Genomic DNA, 17,343 nt, shown 5'->3' with positions numbered 1-17,343 from the left:
AGAAGGTCTGGGCTCCAGTCCACCCCTTGTTTGCCGTGTGCCCTTGGGCAAGTCAATTCCCCTCTCTAAACCTGATAAACAGCATTATATACACAACATGCCCTAATATACAAATGAGAAAGGATGAGCTCCAAGCCCCTCCTTCGCATGACTCTGGCAAACCCTGCTGAGTACCCATCCCCCCTTTGCTAACCACACTCCAACTTTGTTTGGGATCACCTTGTCCCCTATCCCCATGGATGGGTCAGGTCTAGTCCCAGCTAATCATGCAGCTTCCAAGGGCCGACCAATGAGGCATAAATGGAAGTTGACTGTGTGGGGTTTCAGGAGACTTAAAATTTTTTTTTTTTTTTTTTTTAAATAAGGAGCAGGGGGCAGCTCCTGTGGCGCAGCGGTTTAGCACCACCTGCAGCCCAGGGCGTGATCCTGGAGACCCTGGATCGAGTCCCATGTCGGGCTCCCTGCGTGGAGCCTGCTTCTCCCTCTGCCTGTGTCTCTGCCTTTCTCTCTCTCTCTCTGTGTGTCTCTATGAATGAATAAATAAAATCTTTAAAAAAAAAAAAAAGGAGCAGGGATCCCTGGGTGGTGCAGCGGTTTGGCGCCTGCCTTTGGCCCAGGGCGTGATCCTGGAGACCCGGGATCGAATCCCACATTGGGCTCTCTGCATGGAGCCTGCTTCTCCCTCTGCCTGTCTCTGCCTCTCTCTCTCTCTCTGTGTGACTATCATAAATAAATAAAAATAAAAAAATAAAATAAGGAGCAGACTGGGCTGGTAGTGTTCCTTTTGACCACAACTTCCTTCTTTTTTTCCAGGAACCTAGACGTGATGCTGGAGGTGTGGCAGCCACTGTGGTACCATAAGATTGAAAGCCAACATCTAAGGACGGTGGAAGACATCATGAGGCCAGCAAACCAGCCCAGGCAACTGACCTGTAGATTCCTTGTTATGTGAGGAGAGGATGCCCTTATAATGTTTAAGCCACTATTTTCAGTTTTTCTTTGACTTGTGACCAAAGGTATTCCTCGCAGATGCAGATTAGTACCTGTCTGTGGGATGTTTCCGTTGCTGTCGGCCACCTTAGGATATTGTAACCTTGCTTGGGGGGCACCTCTACATACCTGCCGACTGGCTGACTGGCTGAATGGTAAGATTAACTTTTTACAAGTTAATAACGATAATAACTGTCTTACTGTTCCTGTTGGTATTTTTACCCCATGGATCAAGGACCTGCTCTACTCTCTATGTGAAGCATTATCTCATTGAACCCTCCCAGGGACACTATGAACTGGAGTCTGAACTGCCCCCATTTTACACATGAAGAACACTGAGGCTCAGAAGGGGTCACACAGCTGTTTGGTCATGGGGCTAGAGTTTGGCTCCAGTATGTGGGCTCCAGGACACACCTTTTGTTCCCCTCCTTTCATGCCCTCAGGTCTAGAGAACCAGCTTGGTCATTTTGTCTTTTGGACAAAGAACAGTCTGGGCAGGGAGGACGGCCTTCCTAGACAGGATGGCTCCGTGGCTCTCTGAGTCTCAGCTGTCATGTGCAACTGCTGAGCTCCAGGCCTGAATGTCAAGGGAGGCTGACAGAGGGGACCTTGGAGGAGAAAGTTCGAGGGCAACGAAGAGTCTGTCCCTCTGGTCTTGGTGATCCAGATGGTGAGGGCCCATGAGGTGCCACCCCTTGGCCCCAACTATTCCCAGACTCCTCTAAGAAGCAGCCCCCCCCCCCCGGTTCCTTGAAGCTACCAAGCACAGAGGGAAAGGCTATGGTCCTAGGAAGCTAGGCCAAGCCCCTCTCCTGAATAGTGGCATCCCCATGCTCAGGCAGCTTGGCCAAGGGCCTGTTCTGGGACAGGGTCGGAGTCGGAGCCAGAGAGAGGCAGAAGGTGCTTGCCCTCTATGAGCTTAGACTCTCAGTAAGCCCAGAGAGGTGAGAGAGCACAGATGGCCACCTATCCCAGAGGAGGAAGGCCAGGGAATGGTAAGAGCCCAGGCCAAAGGAGGAGGAAGGGAAAGAGTATTTGTTCTAGGGCGTGAGCCCATTTTGGCAGGGAGAGTGATTCAGAAGAGCTGACCTGAGGCGCAGAGAAGGGAGGAGAGGCCGAGAGAGGGGAGCCAGAGTGGGTCCTTGGGGCTCGAGGAGCCTCATGGTGTTTCATGGAAGAGTGGGGGTCGTGGAGGGCTGGGCCAGGGCTGCACAGATCCCATTGCTCACTCCAGAAGGGTATGCATTTGGAGCATCCCTCAGGTCTTTCCTAGCTTCACTCTTCTGGGTCTCTGAGGCCAGAGCTTAAAAGGCTATGCAAAATGATGGCCACCCCAGGAAAACATCCCTGAGAATTAACACCCTGGGATGGGCGACTCAGGGCAGCTCTGCAATTTCCCCCAGTCCTACCCTCCGACTATGGGGTTGGGTATGGCAGGGGTCTGCTTTCTTGCCTTTCTTCAGGTTCCAGCAATTCTTGGAAATTAATGCAATACCCACAATGATGCCCCCGGTGACTGAGGAACGTTTATTTTGCAATGCTTAAACAATTTGTATTACGCTTACATTTGTATATACAAATCTAGATATTATGCGCATGAAGTATGATGCTGATCCTTTACATTACCCATTAGATGGTAGTAATAATGTTATTTTTTCCAAAACGTTTAAGAACATTTAAATACAATTTCAAAAGAATTAATAACAATTCAGATTTGATTTAAAATGTCATTGATTATAATTGTATTTTTTTTTTTAAGATTTCATTTATTTATTCATGAGAGACACACACAGAGAGCCAGAGACATAGGTAGAGGGAGAATCAGGCTCCCTGTGGGGAGCCTGACGTGGGACATGATCCCGGATCCCAGGATCATGACCTGAGCCAAAGGCAGATGCTCAACTGCTGAGCCACCCAGGCATCCCTTATAATTGTACTTTGTCTTGTCATCTCAATCAATAATTTTGGCTATTTTAGAGAAACATCTTTTCAAAAAATACTTAAAAATTTTACATGTATCATAATTTATCTTTTGGTTGAAAATCATATTTTATCTCTTTAGTCTTCTTAGATTACGCCTGTTCCTGGAACATAAATCAGGAATTTTGGTGAAATGAGGGCATGAACGTTTTTGTGGAACTAAACCATAATAATTTATAAATTATGTATATCTTTATTTTACCACTTGTCCGAACACAGCCAGTACATCAGCAGAACACCCAAACACATCAGCTTTCAAATATATAAAACTTTGCTTTATACATACTTTTCAACTTTATACATACTTTTCAACTTCGCCACTATGGAGGTATATTTGTCAAGGTAGGAAATGGGAACATATTTTATTCCCCGGCTTGTTTGCTTGATTTTTAAATATTTAGGCATATGGGGCAGCCCGATGGCTCAGCAGTTTAGCGCCGCCTTTGGCCCAGGGCATGATCCTGGAGTCCTGGATCCTCTCTCTCTGTGTGTCTCTCATGAATAAATAAATAAATAAAATCTTTTTAAAAAAATAAATATTTAGGCATATGGTATGTGGGTCTCCATTTGTGCTCCTGCAAATATTAGGGGCAGATCTGGGTTTTTTTTTTTTTTTTGTAATAACAGCTTTATTGATCTACAGTTCATATACCATAAAGCTCACCCTTTTATTTTATTTTTTTAAGATTTTATTTATTTATTCATGAAAGACACAGAGAGGCAGAGAAACAGGCAGAGGGAGAAGCAGGCTCCATGCAGGGAGCCCGATGAGGGACTTGATCCCGGGACTCCAGGATCACACCCCAGGCCGAAGGCAGGCGCCAAACCGCTGAGCCACTCAGGGATCCCCAAGATCACCCTTTTAAAGTGGACAACTCAGTGGGTTTTAGTGTATTTATAAAGTCATACATCTACTACCACCACATAATTCCAGAACATTCACATCACACACACACACACCTATGAAGCCCTTCACCTATTAGCTGCCACTTCCCGCCCTACCTTCTTCCCAGCCCCTGGAAACCATGAGTATTCTTTCTGTTGCTATAAATTTGCAGATTCTGGATACTTCATCAAACGGAGTCCTACAGGGACGCCTGAGTGGTTCAGTGGTTGAGCGTCTGCCTTTGGCTCAGGTCATGATCCTGGAGTCCTGGGATAGAGTCCCACATCAAGGTCCTTGCAGGGAGCCTGCTTGTCCCTCTGCCTGTGTCTCTGCCTTTCTGTGTCTCTCGTGAATAAATAAATAAAATCTTAAAGTTTTTTTTAAATTTTTATTTATTTATGATAGTCACAGAGAGAGAGAGAGAGAGGCAGAGACACAGGCAGAGGGAGAAGCAGGCTCCACGCACCGGGAGCCCGACATGGGATTCGATCCCGGGTCTCCGGGATCGCGCCCTGGGCCAAAGGCAGGCGCTAAACCGCTGCGCCACCCAGGGATCCCAAAATCTTAAAATAAATAAATGAATGGAGTCCTACAATCGGTGGCCTTTTGTATCTGGCTCATTTCATTTGCCATAATGTCTACAAGTTTCATCCATGGTGTAGCAAGGGTTAAGGCTGCACCTCTTTCAAAAGCTGAATAATATTCCCCATGATATGGATAGACCATCTCTTGTTTACCCATCCATCAACCGATGGGCATTTAGATTGTGCTTTTTGGCTCTCATAATAGTTCTGCTGTGAACATTTGTGTATAATTTTTTTGTGGGCATATGTTTTCAGTTCGCCTGGTCATATACCTAGGAGTAGAATTGTTGGGCCATATGGTAACTCCATGTTTAACTTTTCGAGGAACTGTCAAAATGTTTTGTGAAGCAGCTGCACCATTTTGCATTCCCACTAGCACCGCATGAGGGGTCTGATTTCTTCACATCCTTGTCAGCACTTGCTATTGTCTGCCTTTTTGATTATAACCATCCTCGTGGGTGTGAAGTGAAGTGGTAGCTCATGGTGGTTTTGATTTGCATTTTCTGATGACTAACAATGTTGAGCATTTTTCATGTACTTATTGGCCATTTGCATATCTCCTTTGGAGAAACACTTTTTTTTTTTACAGATTTTATTTATTTATTCATGAGAGACACAGAGAGAGAGAGAGTGAGAGAGAGAGGCAGAGACATAGGCAGAGGGAGAAGCAGGCTCCTTGCCAGGAGCCGAAGTGGGACTTGATCCCAGGACCCCGGAATCATGTCCTGAGCTGAGGGCAGATGCTCAACCGCTGAGCCACTCAGGCACCCTGGAGAAATGCTTATTCACATCCATGCCCAGTTTTTAATTGGGTGGTTCAAGTCTGGTTTTAATCTGTATAGGGATATGGCAACAATCATGACCACCCCAACACAGAAGCCTCACGCTTGCTTCTCCACCAGCCTACGCACTTTGGGGTGGGCAAACTTCACATTTTAGTCTTTGCAAAGGCAGTTCCTATCACCTAGGATGTCTTCTCTTTTCACCTCTTCAGCAAAGCCTAGCCTTCTTGGTAATCCTTGTTCAGTCACAGAGCGATGACTGGCCTTGCTGCAGTGCACCGAGTCAGCTACAGGACATGGGCCTGGGAGCCAGGCTACCTGGCCTCAGCTGTGCAGACCTGAGCTGCTAACTTCTCAGTTTCCTCCTCTCTAAAATGGGAATGATAATGCCTTCCTTAGAGAGTTCTTGGAAGGCCTTGCTGAGACTATCCTGTAAAGCCTACGGCATACATGCACAATTAGTACGTGGTGGATTCCCCTCCTCCCCACCCTGGGGCAGAGCGCTTCTACTTTCTGGGCAAGACTTTTCATTTTTGGATTATGTTCACTGCAACAAGCCCTTGGGATGTTGGGCTGAAAATCACTTCCCAGGGTCCCTGGGGCCACCAGGGCATTATTCAGGTCCAGGCAGACCTTGCTCCTTGAACTCTCGAGTCTGGGGTGAAGGCTGTGGGCTCCCCCCACCCCCTCCAGCCCTGAGTGTCCACCCACTCCTCCCCTCTTCTCCCTTCTCTGTCATTTACACTTCCTCCTTTCTTCTCGAGTGGCATGTGACTGCCCAGGGGATGTGAGAAGCAGCTGGAAAGTGGTACAACACCCCTTAATTACCTTTGTTCCTTCAATGTCCCAGTGACTAAATTTAGCCAGCAGAGCTTGGGCACTAGGGACCCAGCTCCTTCCTCCACCAACCCCCCCACCCTCAGCAGAGGCAGGAAAATGAGTCCCCAGGACAGGACTTCTCCCCCAGCACCTGTTCCTTACCGCCCTGGGTGGGGGGTTGCAGGGACATCTCTGAGAGGCCTGGTGGGAATGCTAGACTCCAACAGGTACCCTTCCTTCTGCAGCTACCAACTGGGGCTGCGAGGTATGATGTAGAAGAATGCTACTTGCCCACCCCCCTGCTCTTTGTCATGATGGGGAACCCCGAGGTGGGGCAGGGGTCAGAGAAAGTGGCCAGAATGTTAGGTACACAGGGTTCCAAGTCAGATGGCCCTGGGTTCTCAGTTTTCACTCTACCACCTGCCAACACAGGGCAAGGTCAGCAAACCTCTCTGGGTGTGTTTCCTCATCTGAAAAGTGGAGACAATCGCAGGATCTCCCACATAAGGTGGTCAGGAAATTTAAATGAGATGATACAAATAAAGCACGGAGCATCAAACAGACCAGCCACTGCTGGGATCGAAGGGCTTGGTCTGTGGAGTGGCCACCCACACCCCTGGACATGTACTCCTCCTTCACTGGTAACTCTGTGTGCCTCTACTTCAGATGAGGACACTGAGGCAGGGAGAAGTTAGTTAACAGGCCCTAGATCAAGCCCAGCTAATTGACTACAAGGCCGGGATTCGAACCCAGGCCTGTAGGCACCAGAGTCCTCAGCAGCTATGCCCTTCTGTGCATTGCTTCGGCAGAGGGGCCTCAGCTCTTTGAAGTTGTCTCAAGACCCACTCCTTCCAGGAAGCCCTCCTGGCTAGCTCTAATGCAGCTCTCTCCTTGTTCTCTAGGGGCAGAGTGTGTCTGCTGGAGATCATGAGCCATTCCCAGGATTCAGGACAAAGTCTGGAAGAGGAGGGCTTGCTTGTTGCTTCCCTGAGTCTTTGAGGTTGGAGGACAGAGTCAGTGTGAACTACAAGTCACCACTCTTTGGGGTAAATAGACAAAAGGGGAATCAGCAGGTGGGAATAGAAATTGAGTTGGGACAGAAGGTTGGACCTGCGGGTCACCGGGGTGGTTCAGTTGGTTAAGCATCTGCCTTTGGTTCAGGTCATGATCTTAAGGTCCTGGGATGGAGCCCCGAGTCAGGGTCCCTGCCCAGTGGGGAACCTACTTCTCCCTCTCCCTCTGCTCATCCCCCTGCTCGTGTGCTCTCTCTCTCTTTCAAATAAGTAAATAGGGGATCCCTGGGTGGCGTAGCGGTTTGGCGCCTGCCTTTGGCCCAGGGCGTGATCCTGGAGACCCGGGATCGAATCCCACGTCGGGCTCCCGGTGCATAGAGCCCGCTTCTCCCTATGTCTCTGTCTCTGTCTGTCTCTCTCTCTCTGTCTCTCTCTCTCTGTGACTGTCATAAAAAAAAATCTTTTTTCTTTTTTTTTTTTTAAAGAAGGTTGGACCTGGAGGGGGTGTCAGGTGTGGGCAAGTAAGCCTGGCCCACTCTGCACCCCAGGGATGGGTGACAGGGGCTTCACCTCAGAGCTGGGAGGCCAGGCAGTCCTGGTCAGGGCTGGGGTCAGGGTCAGTTAAGCCTAGATGGTGTCCTCACTTCTGAGTCTCTGGGTCTCAGTGTCTCATCTGTAGAATGGGGCAGTAAATGCAGGCCTCCTAAGGGTGGAGACCGGATGAAGAGGTGGGAATGTGTCCTGTCCTGTGCCCCCTAGTCCTGTGCCCCTCGTGTCCTTCAGCTCAGTGGCAAAGCTAGACAGAGCCTGAATCTCCCATTTCACCAGAGGCAGCTTGGGCAGCTTCCTCAGATACAGCTCTCTCTCTCTCTCTCTCTCTTACACACACACACATACACACACACACACGTACACACGTGCCCACACACACACAGTGTCTGCACATCTTGGCCACGCTGGACCTTGCATGCACAGCCCCTCAGAGGTGCCAGCTGGGGGTGTAGGGGGAAGCCATGCCGATGTGGTCTCCTCACATCACCCGTGCTAGGCTGTCATCAGGCCTCACCAGCTCCCGTTACCTCACTGATAAGGCCCTACCATTGTCCCATGCCTCAAGTGAGGCAACTCGGGCACAGAGAGGTTAAGGAATGTTCCAGAACGACAAAACTTGGTTTCCAACCCAGGCAGTCTGGCCCCAGCGTCTGTGCTGGAAACCACTACCCTCCTCTGCCTCCCCTGATGAGAGTCACAGGGCTGGAGTCATGAGACAGCTTCACAACGCAGGAGGCGCTTCGGGGTGTGTGCTAGAGATGGCTTATGTGAGGTAGCACCTCAGATAAAGTTCAATTCTTCGCTGGAGGTTTCCCTAACTGACAGGGCTCGTTGACTTGGGGCTTCTCCCCTGTAATACCTAATAATAATAATAATAATAATACAGCTAGCAGCTAATATTCTTCCAGCCCCTTTTATGCACCAGGTGCCCATCCTAAAACTTGGTATGTGTTAAGTTATCTCACCTGCATGGCAGCCCTAAGAGGGAGGGGCTGGGAGTTTCCTTGCTTAGATGAGGAAACCGAGGCTCAGAGAGGTTAACTTCTCTGGTGACCCCCAGAGCTGGGATCAAAGCCAGGCAGGCAGGTCCCAGCATCCATCCGCAGGCACCCGGGCGCAGGTCCTGCCCTGTCCCCCCGCCCCCTCCCCACCCCGTGTCCCCCACCACCAGGAGGTCCGCCCAGAAGGAGGAGGAGTGGCTGCGGCAGCCCAGGATGGTTGTGCCCCCCACCTGGTCCTCCCTCTGCAGGGGTGGTCTGGCCAACTAGCTCTGGGAGCCCCAGAGGCCTCTACCGAAGGCAAACAAACATACAGCTCAGAGGGGATGGCTGATGGCGCCCTGTGAGCAGGAGGGGGATGTTTTCCCAGCTGCCTCCGTTTCTCGTTTCTCGAGAGCGCTGCTGCCCTGGATCCAGTAAGTGGCCTGAGCACACGGAGCAGCGCCTGGGCCTTGAAGGACTGCCCCCTCCCTTACCGGAGAGGCTTGTTCCCGGAAAGGGCTCCCGTAAATCCTTCGCCAAAGGCTCTCTTCTGCTCTGTGTCCAGCTCAGCGGCGTAGAAGAGAGGGGCGTTTGTCTAGGCCTGTCATGGAGGTGAACACTGTAGGGTCTTTATTAAATGGCAACTTTTTCAGTATTATTATTATGTCAGCATGGCAGAGATAAGACCACACGGCCCTGTGTACTGGGGAAAGACCCACCGGGAATGCCAAGGGGGTTAATGGAAGTTTCTCTTGTGAACACTGTCTATTCCTCAAACAGCGAGTGGCTCAAATCTCTGGTACCTCTGTGAGCCCATGGGTTTGAGACCGGGAGATGGAAGCCCTGGGTCATGGCATCCAGAAAATGAGGCGTGTCTGGATGGGGGTGGGGGTGGGGGTGTGCTGGCAGAGGGAGCCGAGCTCTCTCACAATGTTGCAAATTATCTGCAACCAAGAACACATTTTCTTTCTTTCTTCTTTCTTTCTTTCTTTCTTTCTTTCTTTCTTTCTTTCTTTCTTTCTTTCAAGATTTTTTTTAAATGTTTATTTATTTATTCATGAGAGACACACAGAGAGAGAGAGGCAGAGACACAGGCAGAGGGAGAAGCAGGCTCCATGCAGGGAGCCTGATGTGGGACTCGATCCCAGGACTCCAGGATTATGCCCTGGGCTGAAGGCGGGCGCTAAACCACTGTGCCACCCAGGTGCCCTCTTTCTTTCTTTCTTTCTTTCTTTCTTTCTTTCTTTTCTTTCTTTCTTTCTTTCTTTCTTTCCTTCTTTTTTTAAAGAGCACATCTCTAAACATTCTATTGAAACTGCAAGGAAGGAAGACTCTGGAAAGGGTCCAATGAGCAGGTATGTCCACAGCACATACCTGCTGTGGAACTGTAACATGCCTGTTGTTATGGCTGAAGAGGTGTAAATACCCCTGGAGTTTTCCTTTTTAAATTTGGTTTATGGATTTCAGCGTCAGAACAATGGGGTTATAAGGGCTCTCGGGGTTCACTGCTGACCTCGGATGTTGTTTAGGCATATATGCAGCTGAAGGAGATTAAAAAAAAAAAGCCCAAAGAAATAGTGCATCAAACAATATAGAAGCTAATTTTTCTCCTAAGTAAGCAACATTTGGCAGAATTGAGTCCAAGACTGTTGTGGCAGCTCCACAAATATCAGAACCCAGATCAGTTCTTGGTTGCTCAGTCATCCTTTACCTGTAGCATCTACCTTATGATCCAAGATGGCTGCTCCAGCTCCAGCAATTGCATGCACATTCCAGCCAGCTGAAAGGAAGAAGAGGCATAAAGGGTACAATCCACTGGGGAAGTGTGGCCATGCACTTTCTGTCACTATGCCCGGGCTTACCCTTTACTTGTTACTGTTACTCTTTTTTTCTTAAATTTTTAAATATTTTTTGATATTTTATTTATTTATTCATGAGAGAGAGAGAGAGATTGAGAGGCAGAGACACAGGCAGAGGGAGAAGCAGGCTCCATGCAGGGAGCCCCACGTGGGACTCGATCCTGGGTCTCCAGGATCACGCCCTGGGCTGAAGGCGGCGCTAAACTGCTGGGCCACCCGGGCTGCCCTGTTACTGTTACTCTTAACTCCCTATCACAAAACCAGAACTACCCTCAAAGCAACACCCAGGCCCCAAGAACAAAGCTTATTTGGGCATACAGGGCGCTTGGCCTTGGTTTCCTTACCTGCCACAAGCCCTGGCAGCCATTGCCCAACCACTCTGAGCTACCTGCCTGCTCCATTTCTTGCTTCACCAGATTGTGCCCTCTGCCTGAATGCCCCCGTCTGGACCTCCTCTGCTAGGGGACTCAAGCCCAAAGAATCATCATGGAAATGTTACTTTATGGAGGCAGCCTCACCAGGCCCTTCTCAGGAGGACCAGAATCCCTTTCTCCAACTCTCCCTTGGGCTTCCAGAGCCTTCCGTCATCCCTCTATTTATAGCCTGTTCAAGTCAGGTGCTCCTGGACACATCACTCCCCAGGCTGGGAGAGCAGGTTCTGTGACCTGTCTGGGGAAGGGCTGGATTTTCCAGGACAACTCCTCTGGCCTGAAGTCCTTTCATCTGTCTGTCTCCTGAGGCCCCACACCTGGAGCAACCTCACCATTGCTTATGGGGATGGGTGGGGGTGGCCATGGAGCCTAGGTGTGCCCATCTCTGATGCCCAAGCCCCAGCCTCTGACTCCCTACACCTGGAGCCTAGGTGTACCCATCTCTGACTCCCAAGCCCTATCCCAGGTCCAGGCCTGACCCCGCCTCCATCTCTGTGTACTGACCTGAGTAATGCGGGTGGGGTTAGAGATCTGCATGCTGGAGAGGGAATAGAGAGGGTCTCTGCTCCCGGACTGTCCTAGCCAGAAAGGATCTGCCTAAGTAAGAGGGCAGGGCTGGCTCTAACTTAACGGAGTCAAGGGGATGCTCTCTGTGGACACTCAGCTTCCCTCCCGCTTCCCTGGCAGGTCCAGACCACCTGCCATTGATGGTGGAGAAGCATCCACCCTCCAGGAAGCTCAGCTGGGAGAGAAGGGCCCTGCAACCCCTCACTCAACGTCATCGTCATCTCCTCTCAGCCGGCCCAGCCCCTCTGGGATTCCACAGTGCCTTTCCCCCCATTTTTTTAGATTTTATTTACTTATTCATGAGAGACACAGAGAGAGAAAGAGGCAGAGACACAGGCAGAGGGAGAAGCAGGCTCCCCGCAGGAAGCCCGATGTGGGACTCGATCCCAGGACTCTGGGATCACGCCCTGAGCCGAAGGCAGATGCCCAACCCCTGAGCCACCCAGGCATCCCTCCACAGTGCCTCTTAGCTTGACACCTGCTCACGCTGGATCCTTCAACCTGCCCAAGCCATCACTCATCCCCGTCCCCACATTCCTCACTTAAAGGCCTCTTTCCACCCCAGTTGCCCAGTGGCTCCACCCTCATTCCTCCCAAATCCTGATGAATTGGAATTCTGAGTCAGTGACGCCCCTGGCCCCACCTCCCACCTACACACCGACGTTCAGATAAAGACGGTGATGCCCATGCCAAGGATGTGCCCTGGCTGCCAGCCTAGGGCTCCCCTCTGTCCTTTCATAAGCCCCTACACCTGGCCCTGACCTCCTGGACTGAGCCCTTGACTCTTGAGTGACCAGACAGACACCCCGTGGAAGACTCAGCCTCTTTGTCCCCACTGAGGTTCACAACCCCAGCTGACCAGGAACTTCCTGCTTCCTATGGGCCACGCAGCAGGCTGAGTCCAGTGTACCTGCCCTGAGCCTCACCCGAACCAGGACTGGGATCCAGCCTTTAGAATCAGACAGACCTGGCTGTGTGACCTCTGGCAAATACAAACCCTCTCTAAGCCTCTGATTCCAGTCTGGCACATGGGGCTCCCAAGGGACCAATAGACCCTCACCTCCCTATGGGTTTGAACCCCCCCTTCCCTCCCTCACCCTGCGAATATCAGGGCAGGAGACTCCTTCCTCCATGGGAATGGGTTAGAAGGGCGAAGGAGGACTAGTGTGCCTTTGGGCCTCTCCCCACTGGTGGCCTCTGCCTAGCTTAGACACCACCTGGCAGGGACCTGCAGGTGCTGGTGCCAAGAAGGAGAAACAGTCTAGGGCGCCGCCTAGTGGACACCAGGAAAATGTCTACCGTGGCAGAGGAGGCAGAGGATAATTAAGGGCTTCTGGTGCAGCCCCTTAAATGAGGCTCTCAGCTTAGACTCGGGGTCCAGTACCCACCCATCACGGCCAGCTATGGCAAAAGCCACTCCCCAGCGGGAAACCTCCACAAAACACAGATGATGATCACACACCACCCAGGACCACAGTGAGGCTCCAGCCAGCTGGCCAGGAAACCTTGCCTTGCAGACTGTCATGGTTTTCAAGGTCTGGAGAGGCTGGATCGAATTCAAGGGCTGCAGCGAGCTGGTGGCTGAGCCAGGGGGAGGGGCCAGGGGCTCAGACTCCTGGTCCAGTGACCTTGAACTATCTGGTCACTATTAATTCCTATTAATTCCTCCATGTGGCTCTGGGCGTTTTCAGATGTTTTAGCACTGTTAACACACCTGTCCCAGGAACCAGCTCATGACCACATCCAATTAATCTCCCTGCCAACAGTGGCCCTGGTGATGGGATCTTGCTACTGTGCCAGGTCAGGTGCTGTGTGTGTGTGTGTGTGTGTGTAAACATGTATATGTGAGTATATATGTGTATTGTGGGAGGTAGAAGAAAGAGACCTTCTCAGGGGAGAAGGGAGATGCAAAAGGGGATCCTAGTGCTCCAGCCACAAAGGGCCAGATTATTTGATCTGTAATGGAGTGAAAGGGGCCTGGGTTGCAGCCACTCCCAGATTCTGCTTCCTCTTGGGTGGTGTGGGGGTGGCAGGGAGCCACGGGCTGGTGGGGAGTGGGGCCAGCCAGATGCTGTGGTTGCACAGAAACTGTGGGCACATCCAGGGTGATGAGAGCTCTCCCAGCTCCCTCATGCTGGGTGCCCCTCGATGTCACCCCAGCACCCCTTCTTATATCCCAGGGAGGCCCCAGGGCTTCACTAGAGTCTGAAGGGGCCACACTCAAAAGCCTTTACCTGCTGTGGCACATCTGGCTTCTAGGAAACTTCCCTCGAACACACAGACGCAAGGCAAAGACGGGACCGTGTGGTGACACAACCTGGAAAAGCCTCACACAGACACACAGACACAAACACACACGGGCGGGCGAAGGGGAAAGAGGACAGTCTAAGGGGTGGGCAGGCCCTTGGGGAGGGGGACCATCTGGGCAGATTGTTGGGGAAGGTCCCCCAGCCACATCACCTTGTCCAAATCCTTGCCATGAGCCAGCAGACTGGGCCCGAGGCCCGTGACCTGAACTGAAGCCTGGACAGACACATGGGGGTGGGGTGGCTCCAGGAGGCCAGCGTGGAGGTGGCCCTGGAGGCCCTCGTCTCCACCTCCCCCTGCTACCCCAGCGGGATGGGCCTTTACCTTCTCCCTGCTGCTCCTCCCCAGCCTCTCTGGCTGCCAGCTCTGAGATCCCAGCTCTCCCCTCCCCCTCCCCTTCCCCCTCCCTTTCCCTCCCCTCCCTTACCTCCCCTCCTTCCCTCCCTTCCCTACCCCACTCTTCCCTCCCTCCCTCCTTTCACCTCCCTCCCTCCCTTCCCTTCCCCTCACCTCCCCTTCACTTCCTTCCTCTCCTGCCTCTGGGACAATACTCTCCTTGCCTTTGCCTACTTGTCTCTGGCCTGCCCCCTCCTACTCCTGCTCCCCTCTTTGCCTTTACCCCTGTCCATGAAAAATGCCAGCTCATCCTCCAACGCCCAACTTCATGCCTCCACTGAGAAGCTTTCCTGCCACCCCTCTCCGAGACAAAATTAATCTCTGCCTCCTAGTGCCCCCAGGCTCTTGCTCCGACCTCTGCCTTAGCTCTGAAGGCTTCCTGATATAATGCTCTGGGAACGCACCTAACTCCCTGACCCTGCTGAGAAGGATGTGCTTTTTCTGTTTTGTACCAAGGGCAACAGGAAGCCGTGCAACACTTTAACGGAGCTATGCAAGATAGGATGTGTGATTTAGAAAGGTCACAGAGGCAGCTTCATGGCAGTAGCAAGAGGCAGGGAGAGGGGGGCATGAGAGGAGTGCACACGTGGGGAGGTTGGCAGGGTCAAGGTATTCAGGGTACAAATCTCCCCACAACTGGTGTTCTCCACACCTGGCTGTGCTCTGGATCCCTTGGGGGAAATTAAAAAAAGAAGAATTCCTAAGCTCTACCTCAGATATACCTATCTGTGGTCTCAGGCCAGGGCCAGAAACTGCATTTTTTAAAAAAGATTTTATTTATTTATTCAAGAGAGACAGAGAGGCAGAGGTAGAGACAGAGGCAGAGGGAGAAAGAGGCTGCCAGTGGGGAACCTGATGCAAGATTCCATCCCAGGACCCCGAGATCATCCCCTGAGCCAAAGAGATGCTCAACAACTGAGCCACCCAGGTGTCCCTGTATTTTTTTTTAAGATTTTATTTATTTATTCATGAGAGACACATACAGAGAGAGGCAGAGACACAGGTAGAGAGAGAAGCAGGCTCCATGCAGGGAGCCAGACGTGGGACTTGATCCTGGGTCTCCAGGACACACCCTGGGCAGAAGGCAGGCACCAAACCACTGGGCCATCCAGGGATCCCCTGTATTTTTTTATAGTAGTAAAAAACAACATAAAAATCTTGACCACTTTTATATACAATTCAGCAGTGTTAAGCACGTTCACCCTGTTGCAAAGCCAAGACCCAGAACTCTTTCCATCTTGCAAGCCTGCAGCTCTACAGCCCTTAAAAAACTCCCTTCTGGGTTGCCTCCCAGATCCTGGCAAACTCCATCCTCCTTCCTGGTTCTAGGAATTTCACCTCTTTAGATTCCTCATAAAAGTGATAAAAGTGGAATTAACCAGTATTTGTCCTTTTGTGACTCAGTATCCTTTTTTTTTTTTTTTTTTTTTTTTTTTTTTTTAACTCTGCTAGTAGTTCTGACGCAGCTGGTCGTGTGGCCCTGTGGCCCGGAGTTTAGAAACCACTGTCCATGTTCTTCAAGATGGAAGGTGTCCTCTCACTCTCCCTCTGCTCTTAGCAGCAAAAATTAGATCCTAAGACCTCTGACCTTGAGTAGATGTTCCCCATGACTTCTGGGGCGAATTTTCTCCCATAAAGGCCCTTGTAGTGTTCTGAAGTCAGAACAGCTAATAAGTCAACACCCCAAACGATTATTAATTTTCATGACCTACGTTTATATGGTGTTTTGGATCCTGGCTACTCAAGTCTGGTTCTAAACTAGCAGCAGCAGCAGCCCTGGGAGCTGGTGAAAAATACAGACCCTGAGGCCCCTCTTGTCTGTTGAATCGGAATCAAGCTCCTCAGGGATTTGTTTGTATAATAAAGTTCGAGAAGCCCAGCCATAGGGTTTACAGAATGAGGTCTGCTGGGGGCTGGGGGCTGGGGGCAGGAGGCTGGACTTCAGAGACCCTTCCTCCCAGGAGTAGTAGTTGACAGGCTAGGGAGGTGGCCCAGATTGAAGTGGGTTTGGTTTTGTCTCTGCCACTCCACTGCCAGCACCTTTGAATGAAGCTGTCCTATACACCTGTCAAAGGCTGTCTGCACCCAAGCAGCCCCTGGTGGCTTAGCCCCTGGCCCTCGGTCACCTGCCTCCTGGTCAGTTCTCCCTGGTCAGTCTTAGCTGCTTGGAAAACATTGTGTCCTTTGCAGCCTGGCTGGGGAGGGTGCCCTGCATTTGGCCTGACGTAGACATTTCCAGCAGGGCACCAGCTCTTGTGACACACCAGCAGCCCCCTCTGGTCCTCACAAGACCCCGAGAGGGGCGTACTTGTATGATGGCTTCCCGAGCACTTATGAAGCAGCAGGTACTGGCAAAAGGCTGGGTCCTCCCAGGACCCCGTGAGGATGCCATGGGGATGTTTTACATTTGGCAGGCGAGGTAATGGAGACTCAGGAAGGTGAAGTGGTTTGTGCAGTGTCCCATAACTACTAAGTGCTGGTGTTGGGATCTGAATTCCGTGCTGTCCTTTTATAGTGGGGTCACTGGAATTCAGTTTTACAACTGTCTGAGGTCTTATCTGCTAAGTGCTGGACCAGGGACTTGAACTTAAGGCTGTGTATGGCAGGCTCTGAATTCCTAACAGGTGAGCCCGCTTCCTTCTTCCCATCTTTTTTTTTTTTTAATGTTTTTTTTTTTTTAAGATTTATTTATTTATTCATTCAGAGAGAGCGAGAGAGAGGCAGAGACACAGGCAGAGGGAGAAGCAGGCTCCATGCAGGAAGCCTGATGTGGGACTCGATCCCGGGTCTCCAGGATCACACCCCGGGCTGCAGGCGGCACTAAACCGCTGCGCCACCAGGGCTACCCCCTTCTTCCCATCTTTAAGACGTGGTTGCTGAGACTCAAAGCTGAGCGAGTTGGCCTGAGCGTGTGTGACTCTCCCGAGCGCTGGTCTGTTTACCCCATTTCCAGCTGCCAATGCTCCCCCCTGGCATCAGGTCCCTTCCACCGGGGCTGTCATCTTAGTGGTAATGATACTGATGGACCAGGGTGCCTGGAGCCCCAGCTGCAGCCCAGAATGTGTGGGAAGCTCAGCACGGTGTGGAGAAATGGAAAGTGAAACGTCCCAGCCTCCGGGCTAGCATCCACACAGGGGAGCAGATCACACACCTGGGCACCCAAGGTGGTAGAGCCCAGCAGCTGTCAGCAGATCAGG

The sequence above is a fragment of the Nyctereutes procyonoides genome, unplaced genomic scaffold (assembly GCF_905146905.1).
Source record: "Nyctereutes procyonoides isolate TBG_1078 unplaced genomic scaffold, NYPRO_anot_genome, whole genome shotgun sequence".
Taxonomy (NCBI): Eukaryota; Metazoa; Chordata; class Mammalia; order Carnivora; family Canidae; genus Nyctereutes; species Nyctereutes procyonoides.
The sequence above is the reverse complement of the archived record's forward strand: the minus strand, read 5'-3'. Positions refer to the sequence as shown.